This window comes from Homarus americanus, unplaced genomic scaffold, assembly GCF_018991925.1.
Source record: "Homarus americanus isolate GMGI-L3 unplaced genomic scaffold, GMGI_Hamer_2.0 scaffold5707, whole genome shotgun sequence".
Lineage (NCBI taxonomy): Eukaryota > Metazoa > Arthropoda > Malacostraca > Decapoda > Nephropidae > Homarus > Homarus americanus.
In genome coordinates, this window is record NW_024726125.1 from 1 (window position 1) to 7,462 (window position 7,462).

The 7,462-nt window shown below is 35.6% G+C and overlaps 1 long non-coding RNA gene across 1 annotated transcript; it reads left to right on the forward strand.

Moving 5' to 3' along the window:
• The first annotated feature begins 4,673 nt into the window (after positions 1-4,673).
• On the forward strand, positions 4,674-6,083 carry LOC121865362. Its single transcript, XR_006088753.1, has 2 exons — positions 4,674-4,711; positions 5,947-6,083. It is a non-coding gene; the product is annotated as an uncharacterized LOC121865362 (long non-coding RNA).
• The last annotated feature ends 1,379 nt before the right edge of the window (positions 6,084-7,462 follow it).

Below are 7,462 nucleotides of genomic sequence, written 5' to 3' on the forward strand. Positions count from 1 at the left end.
TATTCTTATGGACAGAATAGCTAGTTACAAATTTCAGGGCGAGTCCCAAGTATGTATTTATGCTGATGACATTCTGATCTGATGTAAGAATGAGGAAGATATGTCTAGGGTCATTAATCAGCTGCAGTATCTTTGTCTCTCCTTGGGACTGGTCATTAATTAAAATAAAACCAAATCTCAGTGAAGGGCAGTAAATGGAAGAGAATTTTGGCTAAATGGAATAAAATTGCAAAAAGTATCCAGTTACAAATATCTGGGAATGTTTGCGGGTGTAAATAATAATGTTAAGGATCAAATTACTTATGTCAAAAATATATGTAGAGCGAGGCTAAAACCTCTGAAAGTTTTGTCAAATAGAGCAAATGGTGTTGGTATACCAGTTTTAAGATCTATGTACGTACTTGAGTACAGTTAGGAGTATCATTGATTATTCAGCTCCAGTTCTAGCTTCTTACTCAGGAAAAGATCTTAGGCTATTAGAGCTTATTCAGAATGAAGCAATGAGGATTGTGCTTGGTTGTCCAAAGACGACAAGAATAGAGATTATGAGGATGGAGCTAAATGTCCCGAGCATAATACAGTACACAGAATTAGGGAGTTGACTGTCATTTCAACTCGAAGGCTTATTAGGCGTGGTGATGGGTATCTGAAGTCTGCTGTTGATAAATTTACTAATGCAATTACTAGTAATTTTAAGATGAATACTTGTACTAAAAAACTTTGTCAGATGTTGTGTGAATATAATATTGTAGATTTGTGTGAACCATTGCCAAACAAAGTTTATTTGAAACCTTGGTTCATGGAGAGTGTATCTGTGAGAATTAATAAGCTAGAGTTAAAAAAAAAAGAATGTAATCCTTTTGAGTTACGGCAAATATTCATGAGAAAATATCTAGTACAGTCGGCCCTTAACATACGCGGGTGTAGCATACACGTATTTGCAAATACGCTGATTGCCCCGCTGGAGGAATATTCTGTACATTGAAGTAATTGATGTACATTCAAATCGCGCGCCATTCAACTCGCATGCGGCACAGAACACGGGACACCGCCCGCTCCCGCAACGTCACATACACACGCATAGTTCTCCCTCACTCAGTCAGTCTCGCTGTAACCACGCTTGTGTTGACATCAGCATTGTAGTTGCAAAAATATTACATTTCCGTGAATGTATTATATCAAGCACAGTATGAATAGAATATCACTAATATAACAGTATTTTAACCGAAAACTACTAAAAAAACGAGTAACATATCTTGAACATCGGAAGTTTAGGTAAAGTCTTTTGTTTTAATGTAGTTTATCCTAATTTACATTGAAATGCATTACGTTTCAGCAAAACTACTACAGTGAACTCTTTCACGCGGTCAATTGAACCCACGAGGTAGCGTAAAAGCGTCGTAAAAAGTGAACAACACTAACATATGGGATTAAATGAAATAGAGACATTTGACCCCAAAAACTCACTTTTTTCCGACATAATACCTATGTTCTAGTAAAAATAACATCTTAATTTTATGATGGTACATGCACACAATTAATACTTAAGAGAAATAGAAATACAATTCGCCAAGTTATTCAAAATGCAAATAATGGACTCAACTCCCTCCCCCTCTTCTCACACTCCTGGCTCTTTCCTCTCTGAGAAATGTTTGGTGGAAAACCACTAGATTTTAAGGTATAGTTATAAATAATACCTCAAACTAAAGTTATGATAATATAATTGACATTGCTGGATTCCTTGTAAGACCAGGAATATTTTGAATATAAATGTCATATATTTTGCACAAAAGATAACATATTTACTCAGAGTAAACAAAATACTTAAAGTAGATCTAAAATTTGTATGTCTAATGCAAAATCTATGATGTTTATATTCAAAATGCTCATCAAATTGTAAGAATTCCAGCAATGTAAATTATATTCTGTGAAATAATTGTATATGAATTTTGAGCTAAAATAAATCTCTCTTCAGTTAATAAAAAAAAAAAAAAAATATTCTTCCGACATTGTTGTCAATCAAAATTACCCACCTTGCCTCTTCCCTCTTCCAACGCCAGATGGTCGGTCAGTCCCTCCCTCCCCCAGCCCCCATAACCCTCCCTACCAATGTGTGGGAGAGGCAAGAACATATTTACCTTTTTAGGAAATCAAAATAATACCTCAGACTAAAGTTAGGATAATATAATTGACATTGCTGGATTCCTTGTAAGACCAGGAATATTTTGCATATAAATGTCATATATTTTGCACAAAAGATCACATATTTACTCAGAGTAAACAAAATACTTAAAGTAGATCTAAAATTTGTATGTCTGATGCAAAATCTATGATGTTTATATTCAAAATGATCATCAAATTGTAAGAATTCCAGCAATGTAAATTATATTCTGGCCCGGTAATTTGTATGAATTTTATGAGCTAAAACAAATATCTTCAATAAATATACAAAATATACTTTCCGAAATACTATATGTCAATCAAAATACCACACCTCCCTCCCTCTTCCCACCTGCTCCCTAGGTCCCTTCCTCCCTCCCTACCCCTCACCCCCACCTTCCCTCCCTACCAGAGAAATGATTGGGTTACAACAGTATATTTACATTTTTAGTAATAAATAATACCTCAGACTAAAGTTAGGATAATATAATTGACATTGCTGGATTCCTTGCAAGACCAGGAATATTTTGAATATACACTTCATATATTTTGCACTAAAGATAACATATTTGCTCTGAGTAAACAAAATACTTGCATTAGATCTAAAATTTGTATGTCTAATGCAAAATCTATGATGCTTATATTCAAAATGATCATCAAATAGTTATAGTTCCAACAATGTAAATTATATTCTGGCCGGATAATTTGTATGAATTTTATGAGCTAAATAAAAAAATTATACTTCACCTGCGTATATATGGTGAATGCACATGGTGAATTCGGTTTGTGGAATTTTAATGTAGAAAAATTAAGGCAACGTAAGCGGGTTTCACTATATTTCTATTGAATATCAGAATGTAATATTTTGCTGAACTGACGTACGTATTCCAGTGGAAAGTGACGAAAGCAATGACTCGCTTTCTTTCGTTCAAAAGATGTTACCGTAATCGCTTTTCGAATGGTTTTCAGTTAAAAACTGTTGTATTACAATATTATTCTATCCTAATTCACTTGTGATGCAACAGTTTTTAATTAAACATTTCCGTGAATGTAGTATATCAAGCACAGTATAAATAGAATATCATTGTAATATAACAGTATTTTAACCGAAAACTATTAAAAAAACGAGTAACATCTCTTGAACATCGGAAGGTAAGATAAAGTCTTTTGTTTCGTCATGTATCTTATCCTATTTTACATTGAAATACATCACGTTTCAGCAAAACTACTATTTATTTCTGAGAATATATTCATTCAGGCACAGTTTAGGTAAAATATACATGTGCTGTAACATTTTTTAATTGAAAACGATTCGAAAAACACGTACCCTCTAGCCCTGTTCAAGGAGAAGACTGGGAGGAGCTGTTTGGTGCTTAAGACGATGACAAGGAAAATGATTTTGATGGATTTTAATGAAAATATTCAGAAAGACCCTGGCACTGTCAAAGAAAGTGGCTGCTGAAGGCTTCCAGGACATGGCAGAGGACGAGATTAGGAAGCTAATTGAAGAGCACGACACTGAGCTGACCGAGGAGGATCTACAGGAGTTAGTAGACTCAGGCAAGGAAGAGGAAGAGGAAGAGCACCAAGAAATAACGTTGGAGAAGTTGGGGGAGATGATCTGGAATGTTGAGGCACTGAAAAACGTGGCCTATAGTATGGACCCCTCCATGGTGCGTGCCCTGAAATTCATGCGAGGGATGGATGACGTTTTTGCTCCATACAAAAACATCATGGAAGAAATGAAAAGAAAGAGACGACAACTCCCCATCACCATGTTCTATGATCACCGAAGGAGAGATTTAACACCATCAATCACTGGCGGCAATGAGGAAGCAGCTGAATCCACCGTCGCCCCCACTTCACCACCAGTTATGGAATTGAGTGACGATGAGCCCGATGACCCCCGTCCTGTCGCCGAGGATAGGTATGGTACAGTAAAGTGAAATTTTTATCTCTTTTTTTTTAATAGCTTTTCTTGCCATGTTTATTGTTTGTAAAAATGCACAGCACAGTACAGTTCAGGGGCCGGATACTCAAAAACATTTGATGGGACTGTATGTCTTTGTTTACCCCGTAACTGGACTTACAGTCTCAGATCGGTATACTCAAAACACAGATGGTATACTCAAAACACAGATGGTATACTCAAAACACAGATGGTATACTCAAAACACAGATGGTATACTCAAAACACAGATGGTATACTCAAAACCAATATTTGACATCGAACTCCGTAAGTTAACGCAAGTAACTTACACCAGCTCCCGAGGTTGTGTAACACTCTCAACCCGGATGTAGTAGTGACTAATTCCCGATTGTATAGAAAATAATAATAATAATATATGTTGTAATAATGCTTGTTAGACTTGTTTTATCATAGAATAAAGAAGAAAATGTTTTGTACATCAACATACTGAAATATAATATTTCACTTTGTCTTTTTCGTAACTTTTTTGTTGTATAATAAGCGGCTTGAGTGTCTCAGTTTGGAAGAGACGCATCCTTTGGCTTCTTACACATTATAAAGTATTTCTTACCAAAATAGAAGGTTTGTATTGTTCACACTTAGGGTAAAAATATGTTTTATGACTGAGTAAACTTGCAGATAGAACTTATTAATGTTTTATAGCCGTAAATATCCCTCAGTAATGAAAGCCAAATATGAGGTCAAGTGAACATTCCTGCCAAGACTTCGCCTTGTTTTTCTAATATTCAACCAATAGTCTTAGCCTATTTTCTTATGTATATGGCTTATGATAACATGAAAGGCTATAAATTTCCATAGGCTAGCGAAAATTAAATGATATTAGGTGTAAAATATGGATTGCAATTAACTTGATTAATAGGTGCCTATATAACTGCTTTTTCAGTCTTAGGCAAATAAATGTTTAAACATGGGGCCTACTTAATTTAGTTAGAACATGAGGATTATTTAAATAAGAAATTATACTAATAGGGTATAGGTTAGATAGGTTTGGTTTGGTTATGTTATGGTATGTTAGGTTAGAGAATGTGTACATGGTTTTTTGGTGAGCGTCAGGCCGTCAGTGAGACACTTTGTCTAACAGCTACCTTAGGCCTAGTTCCAGACTTTCCTTGAACATTATCATAGGTAGAGTATTAATTTAAGAAAATTTACGGCTAATCCGATATATTTTCAGGTTTTAAATTGTTGTTTTTTGTATGAACTTGAAGACAATTCAGACCAAATGTTCCCAACATTGAAAGGAAAACACCAGGGTCTAGGCTAAATGAGTAATTTAAGAGAAGTGATTTGTCATTTAGGTTAGGCAAGGCTATACTATCATTAACCAATTTATTTGAATTTGCCCAGAATAAGGCTATCTTAGTATAGCTTTTGTGTCTTGTCACAGGCCAACATTATGCAAGGGATTATTTACCTAAATTCTAGTGGGGTAAAACACCAAATACTGTGAGATCTCTGTTAGCCTGAACAATTGGTGAAGAGCACTACCGTGAATGAATGGGTGTTTTCCCGTTAACAAGACAGTTATCACAAATCAAGAAAATATCCCTCATCCCCAGAATGTTTATGGTAATGGAAAAATTTTCTCGGTAGTTCCTGCAATTGCCCATTACATCATCTCTCGAACCCAGAAATATATCCACCATCTCCGGAATTTTCTCGGTTATCTGGGAAACTTTCCTCATAGTTTTCAGGAAAATGTGCCTCTCTGAAAGTCATTTACCTAAGCCGTAAGTTTCCTGCAAAATCATGCTTTGGGAATTAATTTTAGATAAAATTTCAATTACGGCTTTCAGAAAGTTCCGGGTTTCAAGGATTCCGGCTAACGGAGAAGGCTGCTGTTCCTACCAGAAATCAGTTTCAAATGCGAGTATGTGACAGACTTTGAGGCAAGAGGATGTCTTTTAAATGCTTTTAACACCCTTATTTACTTTCATAATGAACAATTTCTTTCAATTTTAAATGAATACAGAGATTTTAACACGTTGTGCATTTTTCAGTATTTTACCCCTAAGAGCCAGGCAAAACCTTAAGGCCGTAATTTTTGTTTTTCACAGGCATAACCCTTCTATTCTAGGCCTAATGATAAAACTTTGAATTAGTTAGTATCAACATAAAAACAATACTAAGGAGTCTGCAATATATGGTACTGTATCTCGCTAATATACGTAACTTATGAGTTGTTTTGAGTATCCGGCCCCTGGTCTGACGGTTCCCTTCAGGTTAATTAATTACTTTCGTAATTAACATCCTTACAACAATTTCACCATGAAAAAGAGGTGACTTCAGCCTCGGTGAACAATCACTGGCATCTCTAGGGCCGACGTCAATGATACTCACTGCCGACTCTACCCTGACTTATATTGACAATTAAGCTAACAGTAAATACAATTGAAGCTTTCAACATCAGTCACAACGGATCTTGAATGCTTCATCTGCAATTTTTCAAGACCTGCAACAGTTACACATTCTAACACTAAATATCTCCTTCCAGTCCATCACAAGTTCACACAACCGGTTCGTATCTAACATAGTTGGTCTATTCACGTAACTAGCTATAATTAATGACAACTTTAAATTCAGATTTTTGTACTTTACCTCACACTCTAATTTACCTTCTGTGCTCAAAATCTCTCCAGTATAGGTTCTCAACTTGATACCCGAGTCTTCTAAAGGCACATGCACAAATAGCTTCTCTACTCATTATGGAGAAATCAGCTGCAGTATCCACTTCCATGGTTACAATTGTGCCATTAATGCCTTAGTTCACATTATACCTATGTTTAACTTTCTCTTCATGGACACATCATTATCAGGTTCAAAACTTCTAACACTCATGAATACCGTTTTTCATTTCCTTCTCATCACCTTCGACGACATATAATCTACCTTTATCACTTCTGGCAGGGGCTGTAATTTCTTTCTCACAGGCAGGAGCAATATGTCCAATACGCTGACAATTTTAACATCTTGAATTTTTGAACTTACACTGAAAGCTTTCATGTTTGCCTAGGCATGTTTTACATTTTAAATTAGCATGTGTTCCTTGTTCTCTGGCATAATTCTTCCTTTGTAGCCACAGTTACTTTACACACCGATCCACTACTGCCAACTGTTTCACAACCGGCACTGGGAACAAGTTCTCTGGTGTTTTTCTCTGCTAATGACATGCTTTTTCAAAAGTTAATTTTGTGGTGCTCATTCACTTATTTTGCATTTTTTTATAATTCAGACCTATCAAAAACCTGTCTCTTAAGAGCTCTGTTCAAGAACTGTCCAAAGTTACAGTGAATGGATAACTTCTTCAAAGCT